Consider the following 25187-nt stretch of genomic DNA (forward strand, 5'->3'; position numbering starts at 1 on the left):
AATCATTTTTGTTGCCCTCCGCTGGATGCTTTCCAATTTTTCCACATCCTTCTTGTAGTGTGGGGCCCAAAACTGGACACAGTAGTCCAGACGAGGCCTCACCAATGTCGAATAGAGGGGAATGATCACATCCCTCGATATGCTGACAATGCCCCTACTTATACAGCCCAAAATGCTATTGGCCTTCTTGGCAACAAGGGCACACTGTTGACTCATATCCAGCTTCTCCTCCACTGTAACACCTAGGTCCTTTTCTGCAGAACTGCTGCCTAGCTAGTTGGCCTCCTCTTCTGTTCCCAGCCTAGATGCCAGCATAAGGAGCACTAAGAATATAGGAGGGAGCGTTTTTCTCAGCTCTCAGTTCTGGTGCCAGGTGCCACAGTAGCTCTCAGCAGATTTGAGGAGCAATTGAAGCGAAAATCCTGCTGAGCCCCTGCAGCCCTGAGCTGGAGCACACTCAGTCAACTCCACATGGAGGGTGCATACACAGTCCAGTCAGCAAGTAGGAGCTGTGAGGGAATGGAACATGCTCAGTGCAGGCAGACTATTCAGAGACTTCAGCTGTCAAACACTAATGAACGTGAGAAAACTGAGATTTTCAGAGGTGCATTACTCTCCATATTTGGACAGATTTTCTGAGGAATGACAAAAGGCCCATTCCTGACACCACAACAGGACCCACCCCACAAACCAATTTCAAGTCCCTTCTCCAAAGCATGGAGGTGATACTTTCTGTTAAACAGTTGTTTGGATTTTTTAACTTGGGCAAAACAACATTTATATTTCCCTAACTTCATTCTCAGAAACCACTGAGCTGTTTAATCTGAATTTTTCCAGGGAATTTAAACCTGAGGCAGACATCTGCCATGAAAAATTTCACTCTGAATCACTGAAGTTTGGCAAAGTTATAAGCAACTGAAAGTAGGGTCTTATAATGAAAAGTGTCAGGTAAATCCCAATTATAGGTGGTTCTGCTTGTGGCAATTGTAATATCGAGCACAAAATCTGTTTATTAGTCAAGTACTCCTTTTCTTTCTGCGAATACAGACTAACACGGCTGTTACTCTGAAACCTGTCATTGTAAAACTAGTGTAATATTTTACGTATCAATTATCTTTGCTTAAGGAAATTTTTTCTATAAGTCATCTCTTGGGAATTCATCGGCCAAATATAGAATATAGATGTTTAAAAAATATGATAGACACAGCTGCATTAAGTACTTCAGTTTTAATCAGCAGTCTAACATGGTATTGTCAAGGTTATTAATGATCAAACTAACCTCCTTCACAACCTATTTCTGAGGGAATTGTCACTATTTTATATGATAATCAGTTATTTATAAAATAATTCTTTAAGTTTTTGCATTCAGCATGCATATCTATTGTCTATTACAAAAATAGTAATTCCTTTTCAGTTAATAAATTGTACTGCAATCTAAACACAGAAGATACAATTAAAATTCAAACAATAATTGGAACCACTTTTCTCTTTAAACTATGGATTCTTAAACACACAAAGTGGAAATTACAACATCTGACCTTTGGAGATAACATGTACACGTATAACATCTTCATAGGACTTCCTTGGTTTAGAAATACAGTACCTTTCATTCTGTATTACTCTTTCCATTAGAAGAACCAGGCTGAAAATAAGAATACAACTGCTCTGGGAATGTTTCAACTTCTACTATCCAGACACTACTGTTTTAACCATTCAGGAAAATAATTTGTGCTAAACCAGTCTTCTCATCTCTACAGGTGCATTTGTCACTTGTGTTGCCCATCTATAGATAATCACAATAAGTATTATCCCCTCATCTCTCTTTAAGTGGTGGTTCTTACCAAAAATTATGGCACTATTTCTGCAGTCAGTTCAGTAATTATATCAGTACCCAGAGTATGATATTCCCATGATAAATATTGTTTACACGCATTTTATTCTCAGTATGGTCCACTTCATTTCTCACATTTCTATTTTTCCATAGTACAATCTAACAACTTTGAAGTTAATGTTGTCCAATGGTTCCCATGAAAAGCCAACATCTGCCTGCACAATTACCCCACTATGGTATTTGAGACACAGCAGTTATTTTCCTAAGCAGATAAAAAGAGTATCCACATATCTCAGACATGAGTTACTAAGTAAATGCTGACTTCATAATGGGAACAAGTTTGCCCTTTACATAGAATGCCCTAAAGAATTAACCCTTATTAGAACTGGTCTGAAAAAAGTGTGAATTTTCCACTACGTTTTCATCAAAATTTCATTTAGAATTAAGTTTTCTGATCAACTCTAACCTTTGTGTTGAACTGGAATATCAATTGTTAATAAAAATGAAATCATCTAGTCAAGTCTGTTATAACCAAACTGAACTCTGTGTCAAACTCAGTCAGCAGGTTAAGGTTAAATCACTTATTTTTTTATATTGGAAGCATAGTTTGAATTACTTGAGCCACAAATGAAATCTCAGTATCAGAAAAGCTACTTAAAATGCATCATAATCATCTTATCCTGAACATCAGTGCTGATTTCTAGGACTTACACTTTCCCATCAGTCTCTTTTAAAGTAGAATCCAACTGTTTAAATTTGTTATCAAGTGTTTCCTGTAGACAATCAAACCCATACTCAAAGCTTAATTTGCTCTGGCAATCAGATTTGAATTTTTATGTCAATTAAGTTACCAAAGGGGCTCAAAGGAGGAGGGTAACTCATATAATATTTGACATCAGATCCTCAGTCTGTGCCTCTTTCGGCAGGAAAAACTGTTTGAGATTACAGGTTTGTGTGGTTTGTTTCTTTTTCAATCATACTAACAAGCACTTGGGGCAAAGACAGTGATCAGAATCTGAAAATAATTACAGAAATAACCTAAAATGGAAAACAAACTGAATTAACACATTTCAGAGCAGGAGTTACAATGCAGTCTGTGTCATAATATCCCTTGTGGAGTTATATCTTAAGTTTAATAAAAAGTCCAGAATGGTAACATCCAGGAAGAGTCTACCAAACTCTGTATTACTCCTTCAATACGCTTTAGCCCTGTGCATGTGTTCCTTATAATAGACATCAACTCCATGGTCAATTCTATACAACACTCCTGAAGCCCTCTACTTTTTACAGCAAAATCCTGTCCAGCTGATGCTGAAATTGTCTGAAACGTTTCAATTATCCACTCACAGAGGCCAAGAGAATTGGTCCAGTTCGGAGCCTGGAGACAGAATACCCTCTTTTCCTTTCATTGTCCCCTCCCCAGCCAGTATCACATACTTTTCAGGCTATTCAGGCTGCCTTTGGGCCTCCCATCAGATGCGTGATTGCAGCCACTACATTTCCTCCAACTGCAAAGGACTTTATGCTACCAGGGACTTTGCACCCTGGTTTCCAACAGAAGAAACAGGTATAAATTCAGAGTCAAGGTAGCCCAGAATATTTAAATAGCAAAGAACATATTTATAAATCCAGATCACATTCACCCTTATCGGAGCAGATTCTCCTTTAAAAAAAAATGTAACTAAAAATGGATTGATACAATAGCAGAACCTTTACACAATAGTGTATGAACAGACAAGACAAATGTTCACAGTAAGCCCTGAAACTGGAAAAAAACTGTTCAAAACTGCCAAGAACAATGTTGCCATCTGGCATTTCAAAGTTCACTGATAGTTTATGAAAGGCAGTCTTTATGCTATTTACTCTCAGCCAGAGTTGTAAATGGGAAATTAATTCCTATCACAAAATGTATTTAATGGAAAACTAATTTATCTTCCTTTTACATAAACCAAATGCATGATTTAAAAAGCGCAGATATACGTGCCTAAATCAAAACCGTATAATAAACTTGTAAAAACAAAGATATGGCTGAGAGTCAGAGGCCACCATAGATATCACAAGCAAAACAACTTGTCTTGAACAGAAAATTACAAATACACACAAGGGTCTGATTCTGCAAACACACAAATGAGTAAAAAACTTTATTCACATTAAGTCAGTTATCTAACTGTATAGTTTATATTACTGTATAAAGGCAACGGGACAATTTGTGAGAGTAAATCTACTCACGTGAGCAAGTGTTTCCAGGATCAGTATCTAAAAAAAGTATCCCCAAAGCTGCACGGTAAATTATAATTGTAGGGATCCTTTTTCATTTGGATGAGAGGAATGGTTAAGAATGCACCATATGCTATACTTTATTTGTTTTACCGTACTACAAGTTGAGTCCACAAAAATCATAGAATCATAGAATATCAGGGTTGGAAGGGACCCCAGAAGGTCATCTAGTCCAACCCCCTGCTCGAAGCAGGACCAATTCCCAGTTAAATCATCCCAGCCAGGGCTTTGTCAAGCCTGACCTTAAAAACCTCTAAGGAAGGAGATTCTACCACCTCCCTAGGTAACGCATTCTAGTGTTTCACCACCCTCTTAGTGAAAAAGTTTTTCCTAATATCCAATCTAAACCTCCCCCACTGCAACTTGAGACCATTACTCCTCGTTCTGTCATCTGCTACCATTGAGAACAGTCTAGAGCCATCCTCTTTGGAACCCCCTTTCAGGTAGTTGAAAGCAGCTATCAAATCCCCCCTCATTCTTCTCTTCTGCAGGCTAAACAATCCCAGCTCCCTCAGCCTCTCCTCATAAGTCATGTGTTTTAGACCCCTAATCATTTTTGTTGCCCTTCGCTGGACTCTCTCCAATTTATCCACATCCTTCTTGTAGTGTGGGGCCCAAAACTGGACACTGTACTCCAGATGAGGCCTCACCAATGTCGAATAGAGGGGAACGATCACGTCCCTCGATCTGCTCGCTATGCCCCTACTTATACATCCCAAAATGCCATTGGCCTTCTTGGCAACAAGGGCACACTGCTGACTCATATCCAGCTTCTCGTCCACTGTCACCCCTAGGTCCTTTTCCGCAGAACTGCTGCCTAGCCATTCGGTCCCTAGTCTGTAGCGGTGCATTGGATTCTTCCATCCTAAGTGCAGGACCCTGCACTTATCCTTATTGAACCTCATCAGATTTCTTTTGGTCCAATCCTCCAATTTGTCTAGGTCCTTCTGTATCCTATCCCTCCCCTCCAGCGTATCTACCACTCCTCCCAGTTTAGTATCATCCGCAAATTTGCTGAGAGTGCAATCCACACCATCCTCCAGATCATTTATGAAGATATTGAACAAAACCGGCCCCAGGACCGACCCTTGGGGCACTCCACTTGATACCGGCTGTCAACTAGACATGGAGCCATTGATCACTACCCGTTGAGCCCGACAATCTAGCCAGCTTTCTACCCACCTTATAGTGCATTCATCCAGCCCATACTTCCTTAACTTGCTGACAAGAATACTGTGGGAGACCGTGTCAAAAGCTTTGCTAAAGTCAAGAAACAATACATCCACTGCTTTCCCTTCATCCACAGAACCAGTAATCTCATCATAAAAGGCGATTAGATTAGTCAGGCATGACCTTCCCTTGGTGAATCCATGCTGGCTGTTCCTGATCACTTTCCTCTCATGCAAGTGCATCAGGATTGATTCTTTGAGGACCTGCTCCATGATTTTTCCAGGGACTGAGGTGAGGCTGACTGGCCTGTAGTTCCCAGGATCCTCCTTCTTCCCTTTTTTAAAGATTGGCACTACATTAGCCTTTTTCCAGTCATCCGGGACTTCCCCCGTTCGCCACGAGTTTTCAAAGATAATGTATGTAAAGAATGTATTAATGACATTCTTTATCCTTCCAGTATATGTTTTTATGGGTTGTATGTAATCAGCCATGCATTTGACCACACCAATTTCTTGAAATAAACACATCAAAATATAATGTATGCTGTTTTATAGTGTATTTTGGAGGTTAGGAAGGGAACAAAATTTTATTTGGGGGAAATTATTGCAAAATTGTATAATTTCTTATGACAACTGTTTTCCTACAATTGGAATTTCACCTCTCAGTTTTGGCTATCCCAACTGTATATCTTTAATGGACACACTAATATAAAGTAAATAACTAGATACGTGAACTTTTAATTAAAGACTGGTGATCTGAATACAAAATTACCAAACTGGGTCAAAATCCATTTTTTTAATTTTTTTTTTTGTAAATTTGGCTCAACTCTGTCCCTCCATAGACATTCTACATATTTACATTCTACCAGCTAACTTCACCCAGGGCCTGACTGAGTCAGCATCTGTGCTGGAAAATCTGCAGTGGGCGGCAGACAGGGGTTGTGATAAAGTGAAGTTACTGAACCCGCTCCTTGGCTGGGGGCCCACCGCCAGCCAGTGCAACCCCAAGGGCTGACAACGGTATCTGGGGGAATGCATTAATTCATCATATTCTGTAGACAGCCATCACCAGATAGGCTGCTATAGACACTATGGTAGAGATTAAAACTGCTCCGGATCCGCACAAATCCTAAGGTAGAGCACAAGCACAAAACTGGGTGATGGGCAACAAAATGGCAGATGAAATTCAATGTTGAAAAATGCAAAGTAATGCACACTGGAAAACATAATCCCAGCTATACATATAAAATGATGGGGTCTAAATTAGCTGTTACTGCTCAAGAAAGAGATCTTCGAGTCATTGCGGATAGGTCTCTGAAAACATCCACTCAACGTGCAGCAGCAGTCAAAAAAGCTAACAGAATGTTGGGACTCATTAAGAAAGTGATAGATAATAAGACAGAAAATATCGTATTTCCTCTATATAAATCCTTGAATATCACGTGCAAAGGCTGCCCCGTTTTAAAAAAGATATATTGGAATTTGAAAAGGTACAGAAAACGGCAACAAAAATTATTAGGGGTATTGAACATCTTCTGTATGAGGAGAAATTAATAAGTCTCGGACTTTTCAGCTTGGAAAAAAGATGACTAACCGGCAATATGACAGAGTTCTACAAAATCATGACTGGTGTGCAGAAAGTAAATAAGGAACTGGTGTATACTCCTTTTCATAACACAAGAACTAGGGGTCATCAGATGAAATTAATGGGTAGCAAGTTTAAAACAAGTATTTATTCACACAACACAGCCAACCTGTGGAACACTTTGCCAGATGATGATGTGAAGGCCAAGACTATAACAGGGTTAAAAAAAGAACTAGAGAAATTCATGAAGGATAGGTCCATCAATGGCTATTAACCAGGATAGGCAGGGATGCTGTCCCTTTGCCAGAAGCTGAGAATGAGCGAGGGGATGGATCACTTGATGATTACCTGTTCTGTTCATTCCTCTGAAACACCTGGTATTGGCCACTGTCGGAAGACAGGATACTGGGCTAGATGGTCCTTTGGTCTGACTCAGTATGACGTTCTTATATTCTTAAGCAGAGACACTATCTGCTCTTCTTGTGTTGAATCCCTCATGGGGTGCAGCAGGCCAGGCTTGTGCAGTTTGCACTTACCTGAGCCAGCTAGATGAATATGACCTCATAAATGTTTGTATTCACATAACCATAACAGGTCTATTATAGCAGTTGTTATTACTGAGATCCTTTTTCCTCTAGATTCCAAAACTGCCCCATGGACACGAGAAGAATTAAAACTTCAACATTTGCCAATTGCTGCCATAAAGCTACCAATATTATCTCGTATTGTAAGTATAAGAGAAAACTGAAATAATTACACTTACAAATCTTAAACAGTGCTGGCTTTTTTAAATGGCCAGCACTGTAAATTGCTAAAAGCCACAATGTTTCAACAGCTTTCTGATCACTGTTCTTTCCCACACAGACTCTCTCTTAACAGCAGAAATGTGTAGCAGGGAAACAAAGAGTAATATAAGATGCAAATTTCCATAATGTTGTGTAACTGGATGGCCAAAATGTTCCTGAATATGGCGTAAATATGCTATGTAATAGTATAAAGGGAAAAAAACCTCCTGGTTAGATCACTGGTTCTCAAACTTTTGTACTGGTGACCCCTTTCACATAGCAAGCCTCTGAGCATGACCCCCCCCCATTATATTTAACACCATTATAAATGCTGGAGGCAAAGCAGGGTTTGGGGTGGAGGCTGACAGCTTGCATGTAATGACAGCTTGCAACCCTCTCAGGAGTCCTGACCCCCAGTTTGAAAACCCCTAGTTTAGATCAATACTGTAGGATTAGATTGTAATATAAAAGGGTTAAATCAGCTTGTCTAAAGAAAATATGTGTACTTTGCAGTTCGTATAAAATGTAGGTAATTGGGAAATGTAACAAGGGGGATTGAAAATAATAAAGTTGAGAACTCAGGAGTAATGTGGCACCTAGCAAGACAACTTTTGAGGAGGATACTGAGCTTGGAATATGGCTAATGAGATAAAAAGGGTTCTGGGAAACAGGCCTCTAAATTATAGGAGGTAATTACAAACTGGCTCTACCGAAGAAAAGTTGTTTTGTGATGAACTGGTAGTGACCTTTAACATATCCGTATTATCTTAGACTATGGGCCTGTGTAAGTGGGGATCCACCCCAAACCAGCCAAAACCTGGTTTAGCTAAGATAACAGCAGCCAATATGACATCACTTGTTAGTTGCACTGTATAAAGATCCAGGGTTGCTAGGGGTTATCATCAGATCCTATTTGATCATACTGGAGCAAGCCAGAATGAGAGGAGTTATCCCTGGGACTGGTCCTTTCAAAAATATTCTGATTAAATGCTTATGAATATGTGTTTATTGTATGGGTGTAATAATTACTTAAACTTTTAGGCATGTTTGGATCAACTGTAGATATACACACTATTCACCCTTTGGATTTAATAAAGGAATGTATGATTCAATTAATGTCTGGCAATATTCTGCATAAACAATGGTATCAATACACTTCCAAGAATACACATACGAACAGCTGTGAGTAACACTTTCTACCGTCTCTGGCTGGCTAGAAGACTCTGTCTCATCCTGGCAAACAAAGACTTTGCCTCAATTATTCATGCCTTTCTCCCCTCTTCGCTGGACTACGACAATGTGAGATACCTGAGCGTGAAACCATCAGCACTCAGAAAACTCCCCGCAGCACAAAATGCTGCAGCTCATCACCTCTGCAGCACAGGCTACTGTGAGCACATCACACGTGTCCTCTACTCTCTGCACTGACTTCCCTTAGAATTTAAAATCAAGTTGAAGGTCTTGGTCCTTAGATTAAAAGCACTCCATGACCTGGGCCCAGGATCACTAAAGGACTGTCTAAAGCTCTGGGACAACTATGCTCCAAAGGCACAACAGAACTCTCAATAGTAAGAGTAAAGCTCTTCTGCGTGAGAAGCAGAACCTTTTCTGGGGGTGGTCCAAGACTGTGGAATGAATTCCCCCAGGAATTAAGGGCCATCACAATCCTCACCACTTTCTGCTCCAAGTGCAAAGCACATTTCTTTGAACTTGCATACAAGGGCATGCCTGCCCTGTAGCACTACCTGCTGGTGTGACTCTGCTGAGGCTCGCCACAGTTTCCAATTCACTCAGGGCCCCTTAAAAAGGCCACACAGTCCAGATGTTCAAAATATTCCCCTTCTGAGGCCCAATTTATTAAGTCCTCCATAAAGTCTTTCAAAATAGAACTTAAACCTATCAAGTTTTCATGCTAGTTTCAGCTGGGCCCAGCTCATCTTCCCTGAGGGTCTGTTCCCTCTTTAAAGTTATTTCCCTTTGCCCCACTCCCAACTAGGGGCACCCTCTCCACCCTGAGAGTCTGTCTTTCTGCTCTCCCAGCACCTCTTGCCTGGAAGTTTGGCCTTCTCCATGAGCGTCTTCCCATGTTGTCACAGAGCCCTGCAGGAGCTTCCTTACTCCCCACAGTGTCTGCAGGAATCTGCCAGCACTCACCTGCATCTGTCTCTCCCTTCATAACATCAAGTTGCTTTCCCATCAGCCCACCTGGGCAGCAAGTAATCAGTTCAGGTGCACTGGACCCTGTTCGCTCTTAAAGGGGCCAGTCACCGTGTGACATACTTCCTCCCACTCCCAGCCTTCCTATGTTCAAAGACAAACTCCGTGGTAATCTTTTGGTCAAAGTCTAAAACCAAGTTGGCACATCTTCCACTGACATCAGATAGTCTCATAAAACTTTGTTGATAGCCTGAGTCTTGCCACTCACAAAAAACGTGACCAAAGCTCATCCAGCACTATGTCCAATGCACTTCATACATCATGTAGATTAAGAGTTATTGGCATGTCATAATTTAAAAAGTTCTGAACGTCCAGTCCTTAGGCTCCCTGTGAAGTAGTTAATGAGTAAACTCTCACACCATTCATCCCTTCAGCAGCATCCCCTCTCCAAAGTTCTCAACACCACTCTGCTCTTCTTCTGGGTTGCTTTTGGACTGTCTCATTTATATCTCCCAGGGCAACCCCGCCCTTTTCATCATGCCAGACTAGAGCTCACCCAGTGTGGAACAGGAGAGCTAGGCCCAATTCCATTTAAGGAACCAGCTACTCTGTTGCACCTTGCCTTCTCTAATGTAAACATATAGCAACAGGGATATATATTTTAAAAATAAACCAAAACAAGACACTCCACTGAGCATGCTTCTCCCTCTAGGGAGAAGATAAGAGAACAAACGACAAGTGACAGATAAGTACGTCATTGCTTGTTGCACTACTGAATGGTACTCAGATACTATGGTGATGGATATGGTATAAAAACATATACAGAATACAATCCGTCAATATACAGTACAAAATAATCATTGCCCATTAAAATAAAAAATGTTTATTTTAAACAATTCAACTACATTTAAAGGAGCATGACTGAGAATATAAGGTTGCTTTAAGATTTCAGGAGAGAGTTCTTCACAACAGAGGTTTTTGTTTACAGTATCAGTACCTTTTCTAATTATCCCTGATATTTTCTCCATCACACCATGATGAAAGAAAATCCATCACTTTCAAAACCTTAGCTGCCACAGCAAGAGAGTGCAGCCTTTGACTATCACAGCTAACCTTTACAGTCACTTTGTTCTTTGCTCTCAAGGAGACAAGCAGCATGCACTTTACTTACAGAAAACAACTGCCCAGTATGAAAATTCAATCAGGAGAGAGCCTTGTATGTGTGTGTGTCTGTGTGTGCCCACCCTACTAAACACAATCTACACTTCCATGCAACAAGTCTGCAGAATGTGCAAGAAATAAAATGTCTGTGTCACTTCAGGCCAAGGTCAGCAGTTTTCCAAAGAAAAGCTATTTCCTACAGCAGGTAATCTCCTAGGCAACCAGTATTGTTTACTCTAAACTTTTCTCTCTCACTCCCAAGAAGCCTTCTAAACCAACAGAATAAAAAACAAGCCCCCCAAATGTTTGTCAGATGGTAGTTAAAATATGTTCAAAACAGATGCAGTATAAGATTTCATGTTAGAAGTCCTAAAGATAACAAAACAGATTTTGTACTAGGTCAAATGAAAAGAGATCCTTCCAAGCCCAGCAAAAAATAAAAATTAAAAAAAATATTGGTTTTTAGTTTTAGCAACGTCATGGAAAGGACTTTCAAAAATGTTTTTGACTTTTTTTCTTTTAAAAATGGACACTTTTAAAAAAAAATAAGGGTCTTTCAGCATCTGCTGTAGATCATACGTCTTGCAAATTTATTTCTGTATCTCTTCACTGGGAAAAAAGTGTACATTTTGCAGTAAATTAGAAAATTAACTTAAATATTAAAGCTAATTTAACTGTGCAAGTAAATTAGACAGTCTGAATATTCTCTGAACTAGAATATCAGTTCAGACCAATTCTCAAAAAATTCCATCTACTCAATCTCCATTATGAGCCATAAACTACAAGGAGGACACCATCACAACAAACCTACATTAACCAGTTAGTTATCCTGACAGTAGGATACTGGCAAACAATTTTTCAGAAATGTCTCTGAGAAATGAATCTTTTTGTGGGTGTCATTTATACCTGAAGCATAAACCTTATAACTATTACTCTTTCTTTAAGAGTGTTCCTCAGTGTGCCTTGCTATTTCCCTGCACACAGCCCCACCCTCGAAACCTCCACCTCATATAAGGCCCATTTTCCCTCCAGTTGAGGAGAATGAGATAGGGACTATTCTAACATTGGTCAATGCTACTCCAACAGGGCTGTCCATTATAAACTGAACATTTCTCACTGGATACCACAAAGTTACCACAAGTATTTCCTATTCTAAAAACAAGGCTAAAGAAAAAAACACAGATGCTGCTATGTGGTAACCATTGGCCAGTGCTGATTTAATAATGGTGACCACTGTGTGTTGGTTGGAAGCGGTAGCTAACTTTTGATATAGGGAGATCTTTCTTTCAAGAAGCTGAGCATGACGCCTCTCCTTACCACTCCTCAGTCTCTGCTATCTGTGGACTGAGAAGCCAAGTGTGAATCCCAAAACTCAGATCCCTCACATAGCAGCAGGTTGGGCTACAACTGAACGTCATCTTAGCTTTCCAGAAGGATTTTTAATAAGTAAAGTTACCATGCTTATATGGATTACACATATTACAGTGTATTGTGCTAATAAACCATGACTTCAGGACACTCTAAAACATTCATTGACATGCCATACCGTAAAAGTTCTAAATGGTGATGGTATGCTGTGTCATATATTGATCAGCAAATTAACTACTCATTGGCATGTTAGGCCACAAAAGTTTGAAAGGCAGTAGTTACAGTCATTAATGTCAATGACCTGTGGATAACGTGCCAAATAGAGCCTTTTTTTGAACCATACTTTCAATCCATCTTGCTGTGCTCTGAGGACACACTGAGGTATACTGACAGTGAAAACACTTGACTGCACCTGCAAGCATCCTCTAAGCACCTGAGCTAGGGTTGCCAACCCTCCAGGATTGTCCGGGAGTCTCCAGGAATTAGAGATTAATCTTTAAGTAAAGATTATGTCATGTGATGAAGCCTCCAACCAAAATTCCTAATCTAAATCAGTATTTTCAGTGTTGCCAACAACACTAACAACTATAGGAAGTAATTTTTATGTATGTATTTAAAGTAAAATAAACTAGACCCTGATTCAGCAAGGTGCTTAAGCATATGCCTAGCCTGAGGAACACAGTTGTCCCATTAACTTGAATGGGACTACTCATATGCTCGGAATTAGGACCTTTCTGAAGTGGGTCCTCAATGCACAAAAAATCCTATCAGAACAACATCTATTTTTTTAACTTATACTTTCAAAAGCCAAGAACAAAATTAAAGTTTAAAGCTTTTATCCTACCATATCTTTTATACTACACGTATTATTTGTATTATCGTAGTGCCTAGATATAAAATGTAAATTTCTGGGAATAGCACTTGCCTGGTCTATGGATGGATAACATAAACCATACAGCCACAAATATTCAGGAATTTTAATAGTGTTCATTCAAGAAACACTCACTGCTGTATTAGCAGGATCTACCAGAGAGGCAATACATCATTTATAGCAAGATTACTTCATGATTTACATAACAGCCACTGATGTGAGAAAACACATGGTGGCTGTGTTAATTCACAGAACTGCACATCATACAAAGAGTATTGATTATTTTAAAGTAGTTGTTTAGATTTCTAAAATGCACTTATCAAACATCTTAGTGCCTGGAAGAATAATAAACAAACTGATCTAAAAATCAGTTAAAGGACTGAACAAAAAAACTAAATTAAAGAACACAGAAGAATTCATCCACACCCACCTCTCAAAAAGAAGAGCCCCACCCTCTCTAACCCACCTCCTCAGGCAAAAATCCAGGGTTACAGTCATCAACACAGCAGCAGAGAGTAGCATATTGTTTTGTGTAAAAAGTGAAGAGAACAATGGAGACTCCGTGAAACTGTTACTGAACTTGACTGAATTACAAAGAGGAAACACTGACCACGTTACACGTTGCCTCAGTGCATGCAAACACATCAAACAAACACTATTTGAAAGAAAGTTAGTCTGGTCTGCAAGAAAAACAGTCTGCAAGTGAAGGCACAAGCAAAATGAAGTGCAAGTGAAGGCACCAGAACCGGTAAAACTGCACTTTCATGTAGTCTTTGTAAGTCCCCCTCCCCAACAGTCCGCGCAGCTGCTTGGAGGGGGTATCGCGAACTCTCGTGATGGTAGTTGCGGGTCCTGGCAAGCCAGGGTAAAGGATTTTTTGGATAAATGGATAAGGGAGAACCAGGGCCCATACCAGGTACAGGGGTCAACCTGGGATGAGATTAAAAAGGAAATGGAGGAAGTATTAGGGGACCCAGAGGGATGGGGGGTGGCTGAGGAGCCCACCCTCCTTGGTATATGGGTAGTGGAAGAAGGTCCCTGCCCATGGGGACTGAATGCCTTCCAGGGAAAGGAGGCACTTCAGTCTGCTTGAGAGGTTTGAATCAAGGGCAGCATTATGGGAAGCTGCCAGTAATCTTTCAAGTTTGGTGCTGCTTCAGCAAGGGCTGCTGAAGGGTTATAAATTAGTTAGGGGTAGTGAAAGATGATTTGGCACAAAAGGGTCTATAGTCAAAAGCAGAGTTAACAGATGACCTTTAGCGACTGGAGCTGGGACTTGGTCCTGGGGGAGGGAGATGGGAACAGGGAATGGGGGTAAGAAAATTGGAATCATGTTTTGCTAAAGGGGGAAATGGGAACAGGGAATGGGAGTAAGGAAGTTGGAATCATGTTTGGCTAAGGGTAGGAATGGGAACAGGGATACAGGTGTAAAGCTCTGTGGTGTCAGAGCTGGGAAGGAGGATACTAAGGAAGGAAACTGGAATCACGCTTGCTGGAAGTTCACCCCAATAAACATTGAATTGTTTGCACCTTTGGACTTCGGGTATTGTTGCTCTCTGTTCATGCGAGAAGGACCAGGGAAGTAAGTGGGTGAAGGAATAAGCCCCCTAACAGTCTGTTTCCTTAATTTTAACATGGCATTGTTCATTCATTTACCTCTTGCAAATCAGTGAATGCTGTCAAACACATCCAACATTTATCGACCAAATAAATGCACAGTACAATCACCCCAAATTGTGTGTTAATTTTGGGGTACTGCTTCAAAATAATAATTAAAAAAACAGAGATAAAAGTTTCCCCACTGCTCTAAGGAGAGAGTGAAACACAACAAGTCTATATCTGAGGCAACACATATGCCCTGATAGGTCAGCACAGCAACACTGCCCTTTGTATAGGGGGAGAGGGAGGGAAGAGGGGGGAGGTAAAGCAGGAAGTTTCACCATGACATGGCTCTATGGAACCGGCTTCCCTTCCGGTCCTGTTTCCTGTGATGCAGGCAGCAGGGGTGAAAGTAACCCAAAAGGACTTACTGGTACTCCGGAGTCCTTAGGAGGGGGTGGGGTCTCAACCGGAAGAGGCGTGGCCTCGACTGGAAGAGAAGGGACCTTTACATCCCTGGCCCCTTTAAATCAAGATTTACAGGGCCCCGGGCTGGGACTGTGGTAGCAGCAGCCGGGAGCCCCTGGCCCTTTAAATCACTGCCGGAGCCCCGCTGCCGCTATCCCAGGACTCCAGCAGCAGGGCTCAGGTGGCGATTTAAAGGGCTCCAGAGGGTAGCGGCAGTGGGAGCCCCGGGCCCTTTAAATCGCCACCCGAGCCCTGCTGCCGGAACCCCGGGGTAGCAGTGGCAGCCGGGGGCTCCAGCAGCAATTTAAAGGGCCAGGGGCTCCCAGCCGATGCTACCACAGCAGAGTCCCAGGCCCTTTAAATTGCCGCCACGACCCCCAGGGCTCGAGCAGCAGGGCTTGGGCGGTGATTTAAGGGTCCAGGGCTCTGGTTGCCGCTACCACCCTGGGTCCTTTAAATCGTCCCCAGAGCCTGCTGGAGCCCTGGGGTAGTGGGGCTCTGGCGGCTATTTAAAGGGCCCAGGTTGGTAGCTGCGGCAGGAGCCCCGGGCCCTTTAAATCGCCGTCCGAGCCCCACCGCTTCCCCAGGGCTCTGGCAGCAAGGCTCTGGTGGCAATTTAAAGGGCTTGGGGCGCTGCTGGAAGCCTCAGGCCCTTTAAATTGCCGCCTGGGGAAGCCAATCCGCCCTGGTACAGCGCATAGGCTCTTGCCGGTACGCCGTACTGGGGTGTACAGGCTTACTTCCACCTCTGGCAGCCAGCTGCTCCTGAGCAAGGGGGTGGCTTATGCTCCTTTACTTCCTCGTATCACTGTGCTTATCATGCCAAAATGTGTCCCTTAGTCTGTAAAAGCATCTCATGACAACAATCATGGTTATATTTATCAAACTTCATTTGAATCTGACAATGAAATCATCCTCTGAGGCATCTGGTAGTCTCTTGAATCTTTTTTGGCACCTCTAAAAACCAAATTAATGTCAGGCAAAAGCCACACAATGTTTAAGGACCAGAGCCCAGATTTTTAACACTATTTAATCGATTCTATACTCAGCGTTGCAATGCCTAGCTGATTTAGGAGCCTACATCTTTTTTCAAATGTGAATTGGCACTTAGAGCCTAAATCCCTTTGATTGTCAATGGGATTTAGGCTCTAAGTGCCTAAACCCTACTTGAAAAAAGATTTAGGCTCTGAAATCAGTTAGGCATTGCATTGCTGAGCACAGCAAAGCCTAAATATCTTTAAAAATCTGGGCCCCAGGTCAGCTGCGTTGCCTCAGAAGAAGATCTCAGCGCTAACTTCAGGAGAGGCTGGGTCAGCAGTTAGATAACAACCTAGCTATTTAACAAAGGGTAGTTGTAATGGGGCAATGCTTGGTTCCCATCCTCTGATATCCCAGAAACTGCTCAGACTCACTTTCTTCTTGTGTGCAGACTGTATGTTATTCTAAAACCATCCACCAACACCAGTACAGTGCAACGCCGCAGTTTTAACTTCTACTTCTTTCAGACCTTCTTCACTAGGACCACAAGAGGAAAGGATGCTAGCCCTACCAGGGCCGGATTAAGACCTTTAGAGGCCCTAAGCTCTGAAAAGATTATGGTGCCCCCCCATATGTAATTCAAAATAAAAACCATACTGTGCCATAAAATAAAATTTTATTTTTTGAAATGAGACAAAACCCTCATGTATGCTGAAATTAAAATAGCTTCTTTCTAGATTTTCTGATTGCAAAATTCCAGATAAGTTCATCGAAGCTGACTTGACGAAGCATGTCCACTTCCATACACAGTAGGGAAAGTGAATCAAGTCTGTCCTGACACGTTGTTCTCTGAGGGTTTTTTATTCTTTTCAGCTGAGAAAAAGAGCGTTCTGCAGAGCAGTTAGTAATCATCAATGTTAGAAAAATACGTAGTGCGATCTCTACATTTGGAAATACACATTGTATTCCATCTTTCAATATTGTGTCATGAAGATCAATGTGACTGAATTTCATTTTTTCTGTTCCATTAAACTTTGCGTGCATATAACAGTGGAACTGCCATACTCCTCCACAGAGATTCATGTTCAAGTCAACAGGGTATAAGTCAACTTGCTTTTGGGAACCTTGTGAATATTGTTTGTCAGATAAGTCCATATCATTTAGAAATGAAAATCTACTTGATACTTCTTTGTACACTTCACTTCTCCTCTTCATATGAGCTTCAAGTGTATCAATTATAGCATAGTAAGTAGATGTGCGAAATTTGTCTCCAGGATGCAATGCTCTTTCTGTTGCACTGCTATCATTTGCTTATTTTTTCCTTATTCGCTTGCAGGACTGGGCTTCTTTGTAGTTAGTATCAGGCAAGATATCTTTTGATAGGTCTTCAAATCTTTCAAAATCATTCCTCAAAGTGTGTAAGTGGTCTGCTAATGATTGACAGAGGTCTGCACATGTTTTCAAATCCAGTTCTTTTTCTTGGAGAGCTTGACTTGTGTGGTAAAAGTGTTGTAAAATTTCATTCCACATGGACAACATGAATACAAACTCTAGTTCTTGCATCTTGTTTGCAATGTTTTCTGCCTCTCGTATAGTTTCTCCCTTTTCCGATTGGTCTTTGGCTGTACTTTCTAATGCATCCACAATCTTTGAGTAGGACTCCAGAATTGCACTTGTTGCCACTGCATGTGGCTCCCAGCGAGTATTAGAAAGAGATTTCAACACACGATTATTGCTCAAATATGTTTTAAGAACTGCCCATTGGTGTGTTGAGGCAGAGAAAAATGTATAAAGTAACTGGACTGTTGAGAAAAAACTTACTGCCACAGGACAACAATCAACAGCACTGCGGCCAACAAGACTGAGAGTGTGCAGCACATGGTATGAATATGGCATATTTGTTCTGTTCTAAAAGCTTCTTCTGCATTCCTTGATAACATCCTGACATGCTGGCAGCGTTGTCATAAGATTGACCTCTGCACCTTGAGAAATCTACTTTGCAAACTTGGCACAGATAATGCAGTACTTGATTTGCCATTTCTTCACCAGTGTGGTTTTTCAAATTGAGGAATGTTATAAATGACAGGATCAGATTTCCTCGCTTTATTTCGATCTATGTTAGTAGGTTTAGGTGGGGATAAGTAATAAAAAGAGAACAGAAAAACGGAGGAAGAATATGTAGTGGAGTGTAAGGAAGTCTAACAAAGTTCTGATTTTTCCCATGATGACTACTTCGATGCTTTTTTTGAAATGTCATACATCACATTTTTTCCAAAAAAAAACTACTCATTTTTTTGGTGCCCCCTGCTTTGCTGGTGCCCTAAGCACGAGCTTAGTCTGCCTATTGGGTAATCCAGCCCTGAGCCCTACCCTCCCACACTGTAGCATGCACTTCCTGGCTTTTTATCAGCTGAGAGGTAATTAGTCCCTTGCCTCTCCATCTCCTTTGGATAATTATCCAATCAGCTATTGCTGGTGGGAATTAATTGAAGCTACAGTGATCAGAGTGCGGACCCATCTGTCAGATCTCAGCACTGTGTCACAGCAATCTTGTGCCAAGATGGGCATAGCACAGACTACACTGGGCACAGGGAGAGCCAAGCAACTTAAAGGGTATGAGCCTTTGTAACACGCACAATGATCTCAAATTGGGCACAGAATTGCTTCCCTATAACAGTCCGAAGTAGAAGCAACTCTTGTCTTTTTCAGAACGCATTTAAATCACTATTTTTATCCCAAGCACGTGCTGTGCTTAGCTGATATTACTAGTATCCCCCACAGTCAATGGGATTGCACAGGGTGTACATCAGCTTAGAATTTAGTCAGATATGTATAGGGTTTGCTTTGCTCATTCTCCATAATACCCTCTGTTACTGTCTCAAAGTGGATAGAGAAGTTATCATTTGTAAGATGTTCATTTATTTTCCAACGAAAGCACTGAGTTCAAAGAACTTAAGGAATTCTATTTGCTAGTGTTAAGTACCTATCAGCCTTGTCACAGGCTCGCCTCAATCTTTGCTGCAGAACAAATTCCTCAGTCACATGAAGTACTGAAATCCAGCTTCTCATCAAATAAAGAAACATCTAAACTTTTTGAAGTCTATTTCAACAACTCTGTCACTGAAGCATAACCAGAGGGGTGTTCACAATCAGCTATGCCTTTTAAAAATGTAATTCTGAAGACAGAGAACAGCAAACACTTGGTGGTTGAGGGAGCTGACATAATACAAGATGTACTGTGTGCAGTGCAGTTGGTCACAGAAAACAAAATTACTTTCTAAACATCAAGGTAAAATTTGTGTTCTTAAAGCTTGAACATGATTCCATGGCTTATGTTTTCAGACAGAGCTCACTGGAATTCTACAAAATGATGCACCAACAACAGGGGTGACTTCCCTTCTTTCCACTGGATGACTAATAACTTAAGAAGGAACTTCCATGGATAAAAAAGGGGAGGCCATTTATCTGAAGAAGGCATTGTGATCTCTGATGTACTTTTGTTTGATCACTTATCAAACAAACATTTATCCAGATCCAAGTAAAAGAAGTAGTGTCTATAGAGAAAATATAAGCTACCTTCTTTAAGGACATTCAATAGAAAGAGTAATCCTCCAAGCTGCTCAATGTTTATTAGTATTTCTATGCCATTCCAGCTCACAATACAAACACGAAAATCTTTTCACTGTTCAAGGGATAAATGAGAAAAAACTGAATAATGGAAGTCAGTAACATCAAGGCTATCTTCCAAGCACAGAACAGCTTTAGAGACCTGACTTGCTGTCACAATTTTATGACTATGGACTGACAAAATATGTATCGGCTAGGAAAAGTCTTTTCCAGAGAAGTAAGTACTGAATTAAAAGGAAGGTTGTTTCACTTGTGAGTATACATCTACTTGGTCTAAATGGCATTTGTTATATTCATTGGTTGATTTTAATATGTAAGTACTTGTTCTACAAGATTTCAGAAACTAGCTTATTCTATCTTGCTGTGAAATTAATTTTATTTTATACTTTAATTTTTCACCTGCCATTGCTTTTCAGCAATCGGAAATGGATGACAGAAGTTCCCTATAAAGGAGAAACAAATTGATCTACTCCACAATGTGCTTATTTTTAGAATATCTATAAAAATAGATCTAATTATAACTAGCCCAACGGATAATTGAAAAGGTCAAAAATGTCGAGTGGAAATAATTTGTTATAGCAATGCATCAAAGAATTCTGAAACATATTGTTATGATCCATTAAATGTTTAAAAAGCCAATTGCCTATGTTGGCTTTTTTTAACTGTTTGTGTGTCTGAAATACTTAATAATAATTGTGAAATAGATTTAAAGAATCATAACAGTAATTTATCATAATATAAATATATCACCTAGGTACTCAACTCTGAGCTTTTGTATGGTCCTGTAAGTTCTGTATGCCTTCTGTTCTGATTTTTTTCAATAGGAAAATATCATGGGGAGAAAAAGAAAAACCTCTAAAGACAGTTTAAAGTGAAGACCTTTATGGAAGTAGAGCCAGATCATGCCCTATTTTAGGGCAGCTTTGCACCAGTTGTTTTCCACAAAAGCCAGGTGCTTTAGCAACTTGAAGGTTCCCCAGTGTGAGGGAACTCCTGGGTGATGTCTAGTTGTTGTAATATCTTCTATACCCAGATCAGTGGGTATGGCTGGGTGAAAGGATGTGTGGCCAGAAAGACTATGCCTCAGAAACTTCTGGTTGCCACAACAGATAACAGGGTCATAAAGAGTGAAGACAAGTTAGAGCAGATATTAAGCTATTCTAAAAGTTGTGCCTTGAGATTCAACTGGTTATCCCATAGCTGAGAGAAAGGAAAGAAGCAGCGTGCAACAGGGTACCTCCTTCACCTTGTTGGCCTCAGAGTTTCCCCCTCGGGTGGTGGGGAGCCTGGAGTAAATCAGTTTGACTCCAGAGGGTTTTTCTCTTCATTCTGGTTTTATTTTTCCCTATTTACAAAGTGGGCCCCAGGATAGGCCCAAGAAGTTATCTTAAACAAAAAATGAACAAAAAACAAAACAACCCAAAACAAACATTCTTCCCTGCCCCCATGTTGGGGTATTGCCTTACTACACTGGCTCCTAGGTGCCAGTCCTTCCCCAAGAAGCAGTTTCTGTCTCAATAGGGAGGAGAGAGCCTTCCACTGAGTGGAAGCCTTTCCTTCCTCCTGCCACTACCCATGTTGCAGCTTGTCTCTCATCTCTCTCCTCCTCTTTCCCACCTGAATAGGTATCTCTATTTAACCCGAGATTACCTTTTTTCACCTTTAGGGAACAGGGCCTACACCATTCTAGGGCTGATGTATCTGCCCTCCACCACTCAGTGGGTGCTGTCCGGGGTTCTCTGCTCGGTGTCCTCTTCAGGTTCCCTTTGTTTGACCCTTTGACCTTCACACCTACCCCTATTACATTTTTGGTTGTCCCCCATAATTATTTGAGTTCCTGGACTTCAGGCTGGTGAAGAGTCTTTAGCAGTGGGCGGGCTTGCACCCACCCACTTCCCGGAACCCAATAGGACCACTCTCTTACGTCTGTCAGGACTGACTCTGTCACAAAGCCAACCCACTTTTGCCCACAATCCCTGAGCTACACCACATGGACTAACCACAGAGACAAGGATCTGCCTCAAAATGCTTTAACTGGGGATTGAAAGTGCCAGAAAACTAGGCAGAGCATATCTCAGAGTTTATGAAAGCTTGTGGAGGATTGTATCCCTGCCACATTCATCAATGTGTCCCTTTTCTTCACTCAAAAAATTTGCTCAGCCTATTCATATACTTTGATATTTTAAATACTACTTCAAAGCAATTGTTTTCAATTGTATATATTTATATAAAAACTGGTACATACCCTATCATAATTAATCAGTTCTGAAGTTCTGGTATGCGTACAAATATAGGAAATAAGACACTGTAAAAATAAAATCATTCAACATACATTAAAATACTACAAAAACAGCTATAATCTCAATCTTGAATGTGGCCTTCTGTGTTTATCAACTTAGGAAACAAGTCGAAACAGATGCGTAGGTCTCTTGAATAGCATATTGGTCAACAGTCACCACGCCACTGGCTAAGGGGTTATTTATATTTTTAATGGTGGATGTGATGCAATGTCCATTCCACACTGATTTGTTTTACTCAACCTATTGAGAGAAATGTCAATGCATAACTCATACGTTGTTCTAAAATATTAGTGGAAGTTATCCCATCGACTTTCAACATTGTTCTGTTTAGCTAATGGGGTATGTAAACACAGTTGCCTATAGGCACCATACTCTTTTAAAAGGCTTCTCCTATCACTGTGCAGAGAGGCAACCTGATTAGGGTGAGCCAAATTATACTCTCAGCTACGTCAAAGAAACAGGATTCAACTCAATGGTTTTGCATTTGTGGAAAAGAATTTGGCTTAGTAATTGTGCTGCTCCCCAGGAGTACAGGGGTTGTGAGGCATCTCATCACCACCTGCCTTCAGTGTGAAGCAGCTCCATGCCCTGAAACCAGCAGCCTCTGCCACACAGCAGCACTGACTTCCAGGTGTCCACAGACCTTGCCTTCTCTGGACAACTAGCGATAGACACACATAACCCCTGAGTTCTAGGAAAGCTCCCTGCACTACCCAGCCCCTTACCAGGTAAGCTGTCCTCACAGGGTATGCCTACATAGCAACTAGACACCCGCAGCTGGCTCGTGCCAGCCGACTCGTGCTCGTGGGGCTCAGGCTGAGGGACTGTTTCACTGTTGTATAGACTTCCGGGCACAAAACACTTTTCAAACACTCTTGTTTCAGTCGAAACTTCACTTTAACAAGCTAAAATTCTTGTCTAAAGTAGTTTCTCACCTATAGCAAACTCCCAGTGTCACAAACTCCCACCTGGCTGGGATCCTCTATTCATGGATACAAAAAGTGCTGTCCCTTCTGCTCCTTCAGTGATGGAATAAAAAGGTGTCTTTTCGCCTTCCTTTTATACCCCAAACTCCATTGTCTTCATCCCCAAAGCCAATGTTACCAGATGTGCCCGTTACTTTGGTGGGTGCTCATTTATTAGGGTTATTCTTTGGTGGGGGGGGAGGGGAGTGCAGGGACAGGATTTTATAATTGTACTATAAGAATAGAGGTACTAATGTATGTCTTGATTTCATTTTTCCAGCCACCCTTTTTGAATAGCTGAAAGGACTGACCCTCTGGGACATTGGTAGGAATGCATCTGACAGACTGCCAGTGTGTGTACTGATGTTAAGGCAGGGACAGACCAGAACAATCCTTATGACTGATTATGGTCACCCTTTTGTTTTAGGATAAGTTATAATGTCTACTATGTTTTCCTATATGTATTACAAATTAGGCACTCTAGTTAAATATACATTTCTTTGTTTTAAGGTTTTGTGATACAGCATGGCCAGACGGCAGAAGAAGAGTGTTAGAAGGGAGCCTTATTTCCTGTAGAGGGAAGAAAGTTTGCTATAAATTAATTAAAGCACCTGAAGCCAATTAAAGCACCTGAAGCCAGTCCCAAACCCAAGGCTCCGGACTGTGGAGAATTCCAGGAGAATCATAACTGGGAGGAAAGACACCGAGGAATGGCCTGAGGCCAAGAAGGGACCTGGGGGTTTGGGAAGAGAGGACTGGGGGGGGCCGGCCAAATAACTCCAGGCAGAGGGCGGCAATCGGAATAAGGGGGCAGTGTTACAAGTGTGGGAAATTGGGGCATATAGCAGCCCAATGCCCCAACAGGGAAGAGCCTATGCAATGTAATCTGGGGGATCACAGGGAGCAATGTGACCTAATCGGCCTGGTATGGGTCGCAATGACCTCGCATGGGTATACAAGATCAGTAAAAATGAATGGTATTGAGACCATAGCATTAATAGATTCCAAAAGTGCTGTCACTCTGGACTCGGGGAAGTTGGCGGAGCAAGACCAACTAACCCGGGCCAAAAACACAGTGGTAACGTGCGTTCATGGCACCGTAAATTTCTACCCCACAATCCCGGTACGGATTGAGATCCAGGGGAATACTACCAGGGTGACTGCAGGAGTGGTCCCCAGGCTCCCCTACCCTGTCCTAATTGGTAGGGACTTCCCCAGGTTTGAGAGCTTACTCCCCCCAATAGAGCCAGAGGAGGGTAGCAACTCCCGTGTTGAGACTGAGGCACCTACAGATAGCCTCACCCCAATGTTTGCCAAATTTGCCCCAGAGTTATTCTCATCCCCCTGAAAACTCTGAAAGTCTAGGCGGGAAAGGAGGGCATATAAAAGATTGGGGACCCGGATTCTAGCAGAGAACCAGAAAACCTCCCTTGTTGGAAGGTGAACCCGTTCAGGAGGCCAGGAGATAATTCAGGCCAGTGAGGACTCGGAGGCGGTTCCTAGCCCAAGTAGGGGCAACCCAGGTGGTGGAGTAGAAACAGGCCCCCTGGAATTAGGTCAGATTTGTACTACACGTGAGAATTTCGGGCAGGACCAAGCCAATGACCCGCTATATGCAAATGTAAGGGAGGAGGTAGTGGAAGTAAATGGCGTACCCATGGAAGGAAAGACCAAAGGCCCAAGGTCATATTATGTGCTCAAACACGACCTGTTGTACAGGATCGCGCAAATACGAGGGGAAGAAGTAGAGCAACTCTTAGTACCACGGAAACACACAAGGGCAGTACTAGAATTAGCTCACAGTCATCTATTTGGGGGACATCTAGGAGTAGACAAGACAATGGATAGAGTCCTAAGAAGGTTTTACTGGCTAGGAATACATGCAGAGGTCCAGCGCTATTGTGCCTCCTGCCCTGAATGCCAGTTGCATAGCCCCCAACCTCACTTGCGGGCCCCATTAGTACCTTTGCCTATTATTGAAGTCCCTTTCGAGATGATAGCCATGGACATGGTGGGCCCACTGGAAAGATCAGCACGGGGCCACCG

At 41.7% G+C, this 25187-nt stretch overlaps 1 protein-coding gene across 6 annotated transcripts in view; it reads right to left on the reverse strand.

The window, feature by feature from the left end:
* The window catches only part of PRKN (parkin RBR E3 ubiquitin protein ligase), a 1248399-nt gene that overhangs the window by 578215 nt on the left and 644997 nt on the right, over nt 1-25187 (reverse strand). The window lies entirely within an intron of this gene.

The sequence above is a fragment of the Eretmochelys imbricata genome, chromosome 3 (assembly GCF_965152235.1).
Source record: "Eretmochelys imbricata isolate rEreImb1 chromosome 3, rEreImb1.hap1, whole genome shotgun sequence".
NCBI lineage: Eukaryota > Metazoa > Chordata > Testudines > Cheloniidae > Eretmochelys > Eretmochelys imbricata.